Below are 14,370 nucleotides of genomic sequence, written 5' to 3'. Positions count from 1 at the left end.
CAAAAAAAAGACATTATGAATAAGTCACCATCTCTGATATAAGATCTGCTTTAATGTGATTACTCTCTGAAGGCTAGTGTGTCTGTTGAGTTTTGGTTTTGCCCCTCTCAGCTATAGATGCAAGTTTTCACTAATCAAGCAAGAAAACATAAGGGTCTGAAATCTCTTCTGAAGTCATTTTTCCCCTCCTACGCCATTATGCCTCAAGTACCAGCCTAAAACCACCAAACCCTCAGGGAGTCATGCCGATGGCTATTAGAAGTAATTACTCTCTAGCCACTGGCAGCACCAATGAATTTCAGATCATTGGCCAGAGGACTCCCCCTTGAAAGTTATGAGAAGTGCTCCTGCCTAACAGAGACTGATGAATGTGCAGCATCTGTGATGCTCCCGGTCCCAGAAGTATGAGACTAAGCACTGTCTTGAACATGTGACTACAGCACTGCAATGTGTTACTACTTTGTCAGAAGACAGGTATTCCCTATATTTAAAATGGGCTTGTGTCTTCCTAGCAGTAATGCCATAACCTGTGGTTAAAAGAATAATTTTAAAGGACCTCCTCTTACACACACACAGCTTAGTACAAGTTAAGAAAGCATTCCTCATGAATGATGAAATTCCTTGATCCACCCTGGAAAACCTGCTTTTCTGTTTTTGTTTATGGAAAACCTATGAAATATAAACTCCACAGATTCTGGGGAGCTAGGTACATGGCATAAAGGCAGTGCCCTGTCCCAGCCGGAGCTTTGCAGGAATGCAGTCATTGTGTGTGTGGAATCTGTCATAGGAACAACAGAAATGGTCAAAAATGGAGCTCCATTCTTAATTCTGAATTTCCTGGCTGTGCATTTTAATCAAGACCCATATGGGATGCTTACATAATTTAATTCTTATAATTTAATACAATTGTCATCCTTTATGAATGTGTGTTCTATTTCTGAGCAGTGAAGGACAAGTAAACTGCCAGGGACAGACAAGTTTGCAGAACTATATCCTCTACAGTTTATACATCAAGTCCTCAGGTGCACAAAATATAGAACAAAAGAAATACCATTTAAAAAAGTTCTCTAGGTGTTTAACTAGTGTAACTAAAGCATTATCACTATTTTGAAACGCCCTCATGTTTGTCCTCTGATAAAGTCTCTTCAGGTATTTGTTCTCCCTACTAGAGAGAGAAATAAATATCTAATAAAATAATAAATTCTCTGCCACATCTTGCCTGAAATGGGGGTAGGGGCACTAGGGGATGTTGATTTTGTGAAGTGAAATATGTTTTGGTTCATCTCAGGGTTTTTAAGTTGGTTACCATTCCTGTTTTGTTGTTTTACAGAAAAGTAAACACCCAACACATTTGAAGGTGGAAAATGCCATTTTCCTGTGAAAAGCTGCCAGTTTTTCCACATAGAAGTTTCAGAATTTGGACCAGGGTAGGATTTTATCTTTTTGGCCATGAAAGTCCAGTTTCAGAAAATGCAAGTTTTCCCCCTTGATCAAGTACAGAAATCTTGCAAAAAAATCATGAAAATCTCAGTTCTTGCACATCAGCAGCTTATGAGGCAAAAATGGATAGCTTCACACACAGCTCTCAATTCATTATTGGTCTCAGGCTTCATGCCACACACACAACTGACAGTTTCTGCTGCAGAGAACCCTTGGCTTGAACTAGCCTGTGGCAGACTGGGCACCCCGGCACCCCTTTGTGGCAGGGGCAGGATGGGGTGCTGGCACCTCACCACTCTCAAGTCCTTACGTTCGCCTCCCTGCGGGCGGTCAATGACAGCCTCTTGGTCTTCCTCTCTACTATCACCCATCTGGCGCAGTAGCGTGACCTAGCACCTCCCTTACAAGCAGGGTAGCACAGCCTAGCGGCCAGAGTCCATATAAGCTCCCTCACGGTTCAGAGGTGAGTGGGTAGAGGCACTCAGGCCCACCCTCTCCACCGAGCCCCCAACCCAGGGCCCTGGTAGTGGCAAGCTCTCCTTGCTCCTCGATTGGCAGGGATCCGCCCACAACACACCATGCTTCCCCACAGCTCTAACACTGTTTGTCTCTAAAGATCCCCTGGGTCACTTCCTACTGTAAATACCAGTTCATCTGGGGCAGGGGGTCCTCCAGTCTGTTTCGCTCCTGTGACATCCCCTGTTGGGGGACCAAGTAGTGCCTTAGCTTGGCTAGCTCCTGGATCCTTACGCGCCGGCTCTCCCTCCTCAGAAGCAGGCAGCAGCATGCATCCTTCTCCTCCAGTGATCAACCCAGACTGAGCTGATCTGCAGGCTTTTATATCTATTCTCCAGTTGGAGCATGCCCAGCAGAGCTTCCAGGGCGTGGCTTCCTCTGTTAGGAAGCAAGGGTTAACCCCTGCTGTACCAGTGCAGGGCCACTCTGCCCCATCACATAGCCAAAGAGACAGAATTGCCACTCACTTTTAGAGAGCTGTGCTACCTTTAACTCATTGCTGACAATTTGAGACAGTACTGGATAATTTTCTCCATATTATCAGACTAGTGAATAACAAACTTCTAATTTATAATTCAATTCCAAGGTCTGTGTCATTAAAATAGAAATTCAAAAGACTTCATTCTGTAACAGTATATGCTGCCTGCCTGTCTTTCAATAGAGCTGGAAATGTTTCTGTACTTTAGTGCTAAACATTTTAGTGACCCCACCCCACGCTACTACATCTTCTTAATTTTACTCTATATTTTTGCTATATATGCTATTACGTATGAGAATTATAGGTTTATTTGTATTTAGTTACTGTTATATTCTTTTAAATGGTTTGACTTCTGGAGTCATGGGATAGTTGTCTCCATTCTTTTACCCTTTGTACTGAATATTAAAGTTGCATTAATGTTATGACAGCAAGCTGAAAAGTAATTAAATGAACAGTTAAGATGCTGTACTAGACTCTGGTATGTCTCAGTTGAAAGAATAAGGTTTCTTCCTGAATTTCATTTTAAAATATGAATCCACTTTTTATTATAGGAATGTACAAAAACAACTAGAAATCTCTTATCTTTGAGCCCTTGTAATTCAAAACTATTCTCATTTTGAAGGACAATTTCGATCCCAAGGTCAATGTTATACTGGAAATAGAAACTGTTAGAAAAACAGAAAATGCAGGTTGGTTTTTACTAGTGATGAGTGCCAAACAAAGAACACTTACTCAAGACAAGAGAATGTTAAACATGATCTAATTAAGCCTTGGAGCTCAATGTAAACTGCAAGGTCTTAAGCTGCTGTAACTTCATCTTGTTTACATGAAAAATTAAAGCAAATGGTAAGTGTGTTAAGAAAGGTCAGATTCTTTTTAAAAAAAAATCTACTAAAAAAATCAAAATGTTAAATAGATGAATTGACTGAAAGATTGTTCATTCTCTGGCTCCAGCTCCATTTGTCAGAGTACAATTACCCTCATTATTAGAATTTAGGTTACATCCTCATGTGTGTCTGTCTCTGTTCATGAATAAAAATCTCTCCATCTGAACCCCTCCTGCAAATAAATTCAACAGCTCCCATTTTTTCGTTCAGACGAATGGCGTGTATTTTATATATATCACATACACACACAGAATAGAGACTGGGTTTAGGAGAGTGTAAATGTTAATGCAGCTATAGATATTAGGCATATGGAAAATATCCCCTTTGCCCATATAAAACACGTTTATTTTCATATGTCATTAATAAATAAAATTGTTTACAAACATTCATTGCTCACTGAAGAACAGCACAAATCCTGCAGGTCTGGTGTAGATGTAATACAAGATGACAAGCACTCCTAAGGGTGTTGGCATTCTATCAGCAGCAAAAAGACAAACATTGCATTTCCTTACATGAAATTCTGATGCCCTTGTTACTGTTTCATAGGGTGGCTGATGTCAGTCACTATAGATCTAGGTGAGTGACACAGAAACCTTCTGGTAATTGTCTTGTTTTTGCCACAATGTTGTGGGAGAGGGGAAAATCAAACTATTTCATTGGTTTCAGATAAGAAAACAGAGGTAGAGGCGTGAGTTTCAGAAATGAGAGTAAATGAAGCTGTGATATTAGAATGAAAAACCTGGGAGGAGGGAGACATTTGAGTTACAGGAGCTATAACAAATGCTGCAATGCAGATAGGTAAACTACAGCATATTTTATTTTGAGTTGCATGAACTCAAAATGCACACTTCTTTTGTCCATGGCAACTGCTTCCACTCCATTGTATTCCCTAGTCATGTTCAATGGCTACCCATTAATACTCCATTAAGCTGCACACCTGCAGGGGCTCAGACCAGTGCACTGGTACCATTAAACTTCTCTATAACCAGTAGACCTAGAGCCAACTACACAAAAATCTATTTTCTTTGTCCTTTTGTTGGCTTTTTTTACCCTCTAAAGCAGCGGTTCTCAAATTGTAGCAACTTGAGGACCCGCATTTTGATTTAAATTTTTTCACAGACACCCGCCCCCCCGCAGGCTCTTGCTCAGAGACAGGCACCACCCCCACTCCAGAGAGATCAGAGTTGAACAGATCATTTCAGAAGGTTCCTTCACTGACATAGAATGAGAAAATGTTTAACAAAGTGAAATACTAGTATGGAAATTGCAACATGATTTCTTCTCTATTTCCCAGGAAATGCAGTATATCCATTGTCCAGTGTTATGATTCCACTTTGATGCACACTTCCTCATTTTAGAATTCAGTGAAGAATTTCCCTCATAGTTTTACTCACAAAATGTCATACAGGTTGTCAGTTTAACAAGATGTGAACAAATCCCCAAGTGTGTGGTGATCGGGGGGAGGGTGGTATTTCCCCTTCCCAATAGTTGCCTATTAACACTGGCAAATTCTCCCCAATCCCACTTTAGGCAGGTGGAATGGACTCTGAAATTCTAGAACAAATGTACCAGACTCTCTCTCTCTCTCCCTGCAACAGCTTTTGGAATTGAATCAGTGCCGCCACCACCACGTATAATATGTAATTGATGAGTTCCCCCCCACCAGACTCTGAACTACTGACCTCTGTCTCCATTATGAGAATATTGTAGTCTGACAACTGGAGTAAACAATCCAAAACTTGTTTGCTATTTCAGTAGGGACATGCTGTTGTTCACTTGACATGATACTACCATCCATACACTGACTCATTCAGTCTGAAAGTGCCAAGTGTACATAGTTACTCCTGGGGGAATTCTGCACCAAACAATTTAAAATTTGGTGCCAAAATATTAAAAATTAAGCACACAATATTTTAAAATTCTGCAAAATTCTACAAATTTTATTTGTCAATAAATAAATGTGGCTCCAGCATGGCACTGAGGAGCACAGGTCACTGGCTGCACTGATGTAGGAGATGACCCTGAAGCCCCCACCTCCCCTGTATAGGGACTCGGCAGAGAGGCTGCACCTGACCCAGTGCAAGGGCTGGGCCTGCACCAGAAACACCCCAGAGCCCTGCCTCTCTGTGCCAGATGCGGGTAGGCAGGCTCAGCCCAGCAGGATCCAAGTGTGGAGGGGCTTAGTGTGGGTGGATCCAGGTGTAGGTGAGAGGTTTCTGTGAAGCACAATTTGGGTGCGGGCGGCTCAGTGGGAGATCTGGATACACAAGGCTGGTTGGGAGCGGGGGTCCAGGTGCAGGGGCAATGGGACTCTGCAGGGGATCTCGGTGAAGGTGGTTGGGGCTCAGGATGGGGGGCCTGGGTGTGGGGAGTTGGGGCTTGGCAGGGGGTCTGGGTGTGTGGGGGGGCTCAGTGTGGGGGTTGGGTGCTGGGGGAGTGGGGCTAGATAGGGTGGGGGTCCAGGCGTGCAAGGCTCAGAGGGGTCCAAGCACAGAGGAGTAGGGCTTGTCAGGGTGAGGGTTCAATAGGTCTGCTTAACAGGGGAGCCCCAGCTGCTGCTGAGGGGATGCCACATGCTGGGCTCCTGCTTTCCCTTTTCTTCTCCATTCCCCTCTCCCCTTCCCTCCCACCCAGCCCCACCATGGGCACTCACTGTTGCACAGAAAACAAGCTCCCAGCACACAGAAGGGGAGCACGACTGGCACTAAGACCCAGGATGTGGTGTTCAGCTGCAGAGTCAGCAGAGCTGAGATACAGCCTCCTGCAGCTGGGCAGCTCTGTGCTTGCAGAATGGTGCGGGGGGGGGGGGGCGGGAGGTGGAGGCAGGGCCGGTGCAACCATTTAGGCGACCTACGCGGTCGCCTAGGGCACTGGGATTTTGGGGGCGCCATTTTCTTCAGCAGCGACTGCGGTGGCCGGATCTTTGGCCTCCCCGGTCACCGCCGGCATTTAGGCAGAGGGAGCTGGGGCAGGGGAGCGTGGGGAGGGCTGCCTGCAGCAAGTAAGGGGGGGCAGCACGCAGGGGAACTCCCTGCCCCAGCTCACCCCTGCCCTGCCTCCTCCCCGAGCATGCCATGGCCGCTTCACTTCTCCCACCTCCCAGGCTTGCGGCGCCAATCAGCTTAGGTGCCGCAAGCCTGGGAGGCGGGAGAAGTGAAGCAGTGATGGCATGCTCAGGGTGCTCGTGTGCGGAGCAGGGGTGAGCTGGAGCGGGGGGGGTGCCTCAAGGCGGAGGGTGGGGAGCTGCCACAAGGGAGGCACCTCAGGGTGGAGGGGGGGAGCTGCCGTGGCGGGGTGCCTCAGGGCGGAGGGGGGGGAGCTGCCGTGGCGGGGTGCCTCAGGGGGGAGGGCGGCGCAAGGTGGAAGTTTCGCCTAGGGCGCGAAACATCCTTGCACCAGCCCTGAGGAGAGGCAGCGGCAATCCCTCCCCAAAAACTGTGCCCATGGTCACTCCCCGCCCTTCCCTCCTGCGTGACTTCCCTGCCATTTTCTGCAGGGAAACAAAGGAAATCTGCGAGGGCTGAGGGCGTTCTCTGCCAGCATGCACTCCTGAAGAATTCCCCTAGGAGTACATATTGCTTGAGTATCACTGAACTTTGAGCTGGGGAAATACTGGTGAAAGTTCTTCATCCACATCTTTGCAAAAACCATCTTGGGATTCAGACCAACTTGGTATTCAATCTAACTTGTTCTATACTTTAGCAAGGTTAGAGGCTGTAATTTCACTCATATGGGAAAGATTAATCCATATCATTTGCTTCAAGAACCCTAATGGCTCAAAGGAATTGCTCTCAGGTTGAATAGACAGCATTAGTTATTTTTAGAGTAATTAAATTAATTAATGCTTTTTTTAAAAGACGTTTTCCTCAATCATTTTTCATAAGATACTAATAAAAATACTGGACTTCAGTTACATCAATTTGACATCAATGCTATTCCCATTCTGGAAGCAGTCAAGATGCAAAAAACACAGGTTTAAATCTTAGCTGCATATTAGTCATATTTTATAAAGATCAATACACAAGTTAAAGACAAATGTTTTGAATAAACAGCTCCCTCAAGTAAAGACTCCAGGTCCCAGTGGGTAGAACAAGGGATGGAGGAGTAGGGAAAGCTGTGTTCTAATCCCAGCTGGGAGTGACTAAGGCCTGGTCTACACTAGGGGGGGGTCGAACTAAGGTACGCAACTTCAGCTACGCGAATAGCGTAGCTGAAGTCGAACTACTTTAGTTCGAGTTACTCACCTGTCCAGACGCCGCGGGATCGAAGTCCGCGGCTCCCCCGTCGACTCCGCCACCGCCGTTCGCGGTGGTGGAGTTCCGGAGTCGACGGGAGCGCGTTCGGAGTTCGAACTATCGCGTCTAGATTAGACGCGATAGTTCAAACTCCGAGAAGTCGAACTCTACGCGTCGACCCGGCGGGTAAGTATAGACCTACCCTAAGTGAGTCACTTCATTTCTGTGCAATCTGGTCTGTAAAATGCACTAATTGATGACACAGGTAACCATAGGCCAGTTAGCTTGACATTAATCCCAGGTTAAAATCATGGAAAGTCTCATAAGGGATGCAATCAGTAAAGTCTTAAGGATGGTAGTAGAATTAATGCCCATAAATCATGCGTTCCATTTTGCAAAACATTTCAAGAATTCAGGATTTGTTTTCTTGCCACATCAGGATGAAAACGTGATCTTTGGAAATTCTTTTGCAAAAAAGGCAGAAAGAGCTCCAGAATGGCCCAGTGGTTAGAGCTCTCACTGGGATGCGAGACCCCCAGCTTCCAGTCTTTGCTCTGCCTGAGTCAGTCTCTCTCTCTGGCCCAATGATTACTTAAATTTATACAAAGCAAAACAGTTCCAGCATAAGAGGTTGAGTCTATGCGCTAGCTAGATCACTCACCTGTGATGTGGGAGATGCAGGCTCAAATTCCTGCTCCAAATAAGAGACTAGAATCTGGGTCTCCCACATCTCAGGTGAGTGTCCTAACCACTCGACTATTCTGAGGTCTCTCTCGCGTATATCAATAAATGAGAGGGAGAGATATTACAGATGGGGAAAACAGTACTTGTTTACTTCAGGGGGATGTTGTGAGGATAAATATATTAAAGATTGTAAGTCACTCATATGCTACAATAATGGGGCTATATAAATAGCCAAGATAAATCAATCTGGATCATTTGGTAATATAGGCTCATTTGAACATGCCTATTAATACAGACAAATACAAAGTCATATTTTTAGGAGCAGAGATTATAGGTCACACTTACAGGATGAAGACTATTTTGAAAAGCAGTGACTATAAAAGGGATTTAGGAATCATGGTGGATAAACAACTCAGCATGAGTTCCCAGGATGGTGCAGTGGCTAAGAAAGCTAATTCGATCCTTGGATGTTTAAACAGGGAAATAAAAAAAGCAGTATTACTACTGTATACAGCATTAGTAAGACCATTACTGGAATACTGTGTCCAGTTCTGGTGTCTCTACCTTAAGAATGATACTGGCAAATTGGAAAGGGTTCAGAAAAAAGCTACAAAAATGATTTAAGGTCTGGAAAACCCATATTACAGTGAGTGACTAAAGAAGTGCAATTTAGTTTATTCAAGATAACGATAGAAGGTGACTTTATCAGTTTATAAATACCTGCATGGGGAGAAGATTTCCTGTGGTAGCAGATTCATTAATCTAATATTCAAAGTGTGGAAGCAGAAAATAAGAGAAGGAGGAGGATCTAGGGGTAAATGTCTTTGCTTACCTTTGAGCAAAAGGTAACTTTGACCCTAACAACACGAGAATTGTAAGAGATACTGTTTTCGCCTTGCTTTAGTTGATGAGAATGAAATGCTGACTTAAGCAGAAACTTTGAGATAAGGTAGTGTCTGGAGGGAGTTTGTATAAACAAAGGATAACCATTAGCCGTTGATGTATGTAACGGGAACCTATAAATACTCGTCTTGTACTGCTTGTAGGGGGAAGATCTGCCTAAGGTCAGGGGGACCCCCTGTCTGACAGCAGTCTTCCCTTGCAATTGCTCGTAATAAACTGTCTGACTCGTTGCTAACAAACAGAGTGAGGACTTGTTTTCTTCCACAATTTGGTGCCGTGACTCAGATGGCAACACTCGGCTGAGAGAGCCGCAATCACTATGTACTGTTCCCTTTGAACCCCAAGGTGCCAGACAAGGAGTAAGAGACCTTTTGAAATCTCTAGTGGGGTTCAGAGGAGGACTGCCCTCGGGCCTGTCTGTCCCTCTTGGGCTCACACCATGCGAACATATTGATTTTGCAACAAGGTCAGATGCAAAGCAGTGCTGAGGAGATTGCCGCCTCAGATATGGGACAGGTTGCAGCTGCATATCAGTGCTGAGGAGATTGCTGCCTCACATAAATCCGGACGTAAAGGAATCTGGGGTTCATCTGTTAATTGAGAGCATTGGTGGTTCAGTGGTAGAATTCTCGCCTGCCATGCAGGAGGCCTGGCTAGCTCAGTCGGTAGAGCAAAAGGGGGGAGGGGCGGTGTTTATCACTGCATTTTTGTGTTAACACAGCTAAGGCAAACCTGTTGCGCTCATGGCAGAAAAAAAACCAAACGATTTAGTGTTATCAGGAAGTCCAAGTGCTGGGGCACTAGAAAGGGCTTGTTTAATATCCATGAAAGCTTGTTCAGCCTCCTGGGACCATAGAAGCGGCTCAGGAGTGTCTGTCTTAGATTTTGTAATGGTTTAATTATTGTTGCATAACCCAAAATCCACTGCCTGCAGTACCCAGTCATGCCAAGGAATGTTCGCATTTGAGAGATTGTGACAGGCCTTAGAAAGTAAGGTCTTCCTCTCTAAATGTGATCATGAAAGGATTTTTTAAATAAATGGTCTTGCTCCTTTATGATGTAATCAAGAAGTCATGAAAGGTTTGTTTATTTCTTACTTTTTTAAAACTTGAGAAATATCAAGACTCAGGATATGATTATGCTTGATCTTCACAGCTTGTGTTAAAGATTTAACACCATCACACTTTAATACACATGCTGTAAGCTAGGAAAGTGTGATGATGTTAAATCTTTAACAAAAGCTTAATTTCATCAAAATATTAATTAGTATTACAGGATACGTACTCCCATCAGGGGGGTGCTGGGTTGTGGGAGAATTAAAGTAGGGATTTGGCAGCCTAAGTGGCCTAATTTCCTATGTCACCACACCCACCCTCCTAGGCAGGGCTGGGTGGCCCCAGGATCAATGGGGCCACCCTCCTAGGCAGGAGAGGGCATCCTATTGGCCAGAGGGGAGTGGGCCACCAGTAAGGGATGGGTGTCAGCCAGGGTAGGGGGACCTACTCCACCAGGTCCCAGCCTGTCTGTGGCAGGTGTATCCACCATGGGCTCAGCAGGGGTCCTTTTAAAATACACTGAGTCTATCCCCACTTCCATAACCAGATCAATGTCTAGTTCCTCCGGGCTCCTTCTTACCTTTCCTTCCAAGCCTAGTAGTCTCAAGGCTTCCGCTGTCTCTCCTCCTTCAGTTGGAGCCTTGCCCCAACTGGCTTCTGCCTCTTAGCTTTACAGGAGTCTACAGTACACATCTGCTCCCTGTGGTGGCCAGCCCAGACTGAGCTGAGTTTCTCTCTTTTCTTCTCTCTTCCAGCTGGCGCATGCCCAGTAGGGACAAGGGGGTGTGGCCTCCTCAGCCCATAGGCGTGGTTAACCCCTGCTGAACCAGTGCAGTGTAGGTACATCCCATCACAATTAGTCATTTACACCAAGTGTTAGCAAAAACAGACTGCCTTAAACTGTGTGTGTCTAACTGAAAAGCCCTCTCTTTCCCAGTTGCTCAGGTCTTGATCTTGTCATATCATTTCACCATTCTCCAATCATCAGACTTTGTATACACACGAGAAGTTCCCCCCATAATTTCCACTGATTCAGCTGAACCAGAACTAAAACTGATGGCAGCTGCAGTGCAGGCAGAGCTGTAGCAGTCTGACCCCTTTTACAAAAGTTTCCATCACACTTGCTTTTTAATAAAGGCTTCTTTAAAAGAAAGGTTTGCTTCTTGGTCTTAGCCCAGCATAAACTCTCTTGGCCTGCCCTTAATGTCATTCATGGCCTTTTTATAATGTAAATTAAAAATGCAAGGAGTTAGACACATACTTCTGGGCTAAGATTTCCCAGATCACTTCTCTTCATATTTTTATATTTTGTGTAGCAATGAATGCAGAGTTATAAGAGCACCCAACCTCTTTTGACACTATGTCCTTCACTTTCAAGTGGACCCTCTGTTCTGTCTGCAGAGACACTTCCTGTAGGTTTGTTTGGGATTGTTGCTGTTACACAGGGGCTAAAGTCAAAGGAAGGAAAGTGTGCAGCTCCCCCTCCTCCATGAAAAGCAGAGGGAGATCTTTCCCCTCCTCCTTACCTAGTATTGTTCAAAATGTGTCTGTACAGTGCCTAGCACAGTGGGGCAAACTAGACACGCCCACCAGACAAATAACAGGGAAAGTGCCTCCCCTACCTGGTCTGGTACGAGTTCCCTTTAATCAGTACTGTTACAGAGTGAGAAACATATGTCTCTCAAAGACCACATATTTTCCCTGTTTTATATTTCCCTCCCTTCCCCATTTCTGAAATACTTGGACCGCACCTGGTTCATGGGTCACAATGGGTTTGTCTACACTGCATCTGGAAGCAAGCCGCCCAGCCTGGTTGCATAGCATTCTAAAAATAGCTGTGTAGACATTGCAGCTCTGGTAGAGCTCAGGCTCTGAAGCCTGGGGAGGAGGGCTTGAAAACTTGACTTCCAGCCCAAGCTGCAATGTCAAAGCACTGTCCACACAGCTATTTTTTTAGAGCACTAGCCTGAATATGTGGACTGAGGCTGGGAGCTTGCTCCCAGGTGCATATTAGACATGCCCATGTGAGTTCCTCAGCCTGCATTTCCAGATTACCTTATTCAAGCTTTGTCCGAATTTCTTGAGCCTGTAAATTTGGGCTGAAGACCTTTTGGCAAGTGGCAGTCGCCTGCGATTTCTGGTGCTTCCTGCCTTAGGTTGAGGTGGAAATCCCAGGATGACAGCATTTCTTTTGGTCTCTATCCCAATTCTGGTTCAGTCGATCACCAGGATATGGAAACCCCTGTGAAGATGTGAAAGAAGTTGTGTTTAAAAAGAACTATATCAAATTTCAGAAATTAGTCTGCTAAGTTTGGGGAAAGAAACGGGTCTTATTTTATTCAAACCAGCTCACTCATCTCTGCTAGAAGCAAGCCAATTGTTTTGCTGGTATAATCACTAAAAGAAATACAGTTTAAAATGTGTATTGTTTAAATAATAACCATTAAAGTTTCTCTTGTTTTTGATATGAAGAATTCCATCAGGTTAAGAATGTTTGCAACTCATATGCTCAAATTCTATGTATAACTCCATTTCTGGTGTCTTGTATGTTTGATAATCTTTGTAGATTTTGTAACATTCTCTTGACTTGGAATACACATGACATTGCACCGCTTTTATCAGATTTTCCTAATAAAATAGGTTCTAAACAAACAAATATAGGAAGCAGAAAATGAGTACTGTGGAGAGCTAGTCTTTTTCACTTTATTTAGAGGTTATTTCTTCTAGAGATTATTATTGGCATTATAGCACGTAGGGACCCTAGTCACGGCCCAGGATCCCATTGAGATGGGCACTATACAAACAGCACAGAAAGATGCTTAAATCTTTGCAAAGCTCCTTTGTTTAGTGTTAGGAAGTCTCTCTATGTTACTGTCTAGCCATGAGATCTCACCTTGCCAGTTGAAGATGTGGCTTACTACTGTGTGCTTTTGCACCAAATAAATACCAGACACCACAGTATTCAAGGAGGATAAAAGTTAGGACCTTTACTTCCAAAAGGCTGATGCAAAACCCAAAGAAGGCAATGGGAGCCATTCCACTAACTCCAGTAGGCTTTGGAACAGATTCTAAAAGCAGAAGCCCCAGGGCCAGAGTTAAAGGAGTAAGTAGCAGGCTGTTACAGGCACTGGGGGCAGTCAGTAGGGATATGTCTACACTGCACTGAAGAGCGAGCCTGACAGCCCGGGTCCACAGTGCTAGTGGGGCTTGTGCAAGTGCTCTCAAAATAGACACATTTGCTGTTGTGGCTTCGCCCTCAAGCCCACGCCCTCTCCAGGCTTCAGAACCCAAGCCACAACGTCTATACAGCTATTCTTAGCGCATGAGAACAAACTCCGCTAACACAAGTCTGTGGACCCAGACTCCCAGATGCAGTGTAGACATGCCCTAGGAGACATCCTCACACGCACTGAGCATCTGTATTACACTTATTTCTAGTGAATGGGGATTATTCCTAGTAATCAGGAGTGGGATCTGCAAATGTACTTGGGCTACAGAGTTATTCCAATGACTAAGTATTTATCCACATTGGAACAGTCTGTGGCAGAGAGAAAGAGAGAAGAAATATGAATTTGGGAATAACTGTACCCCACTAGTTAGGGCACCCACCTGGGAGACCCTGGCCTGGTACCCCTGCTCCAACAAGTCCATTATTTATCCACAATGGAACAGCTTCAACAGGAGAAACTGAGGGAGCCCCAGCTCAGAATATTCAGACTGCTGAGAACACCTGAAGGAACAAAAGAACTAAACTGAGGGAGGCGTAGGGTCTGAGCCCAGCAAGAAAGGGCAGCCTCTGAAGGGTATACCTGGAGACTTAAGCTGCAAGCAGTGCAGTTTACTTTCAAGAAACTCTGCAACCTGCATAAAACATTTAGGATGAGAAATTACTATTTGTAGCCAATTTCTTTAATGTAAAAAGCCTAGTTTGCGTGTTTTGTTTTATTTGCTTTGTTCTGTTTGTTATCCCTTATAATCACTTAAAATTTACCTTTTGTAGTTAAACTTGTTTTTGTTTATTCTATAACCAGTTTTTGCAATTCATAACTGGGGGGGGGGAAGCTGTGCATATCTTCCTCCACATTGAGGGATGGGGCAAATTTCATGAGCTTATGCTGTATAGCTCTCTATACAGTGTAAGCAGGGGCGGCTCCAGGCCCCAGCATGCCAAG

General features: G+C 44.7%; 1 protein-coding gene across 2 annotated transcripts in view; it reads right to left on the bottom strand.

Moving 5' to 3' along the window:
* Positions 1 to 14,370, bottom strand: part of GALNT13 (polypeptide N-acetylgalactosaminyltransferase 13) — a 492,985-nt gene that overhangs the window by 355,253 nt on the left and 123,362 nt on the right. Inside the window, exons 1-2 of one of the 2 annotated variants that reach the window (XM_045032702.1) lie at positions 13,808 to 13,872; positions 12,254 to 12,440 (exon numbers count right to left, since the gene is read on the bottom strand). The gene's annotated coding sequence lies outside the window, so the exon portion shown is untranslated. Of the gene's footprint in view, positions 1 to 12,253; positions 12,441 to 13,807; positions 13,873 to 14,370 lie in introns of those variants that run through there. The other variant, XM_045032703.1, reaches the window with a different exon arrangement.

The sequence above is a fragment of the Mauremys mutica genome, chromosome 10, assembly GCF_020497125.1.
Source record: "Mauremys mutica isolate MM-2020 ecotype Southern chromosome 10, ASM2049712v1, whole genome shotgun sequence".
Lineage (NCBI taxonomy): Eukaryota > Metazoa > Chordata > Testudines > Geoemydidae > Mauremys > Mauremys mutica.
Note: the sequence above shows the minus strand (reverse complement) of the source record. Positions and strands in the feature narration are given on the sequence as shown.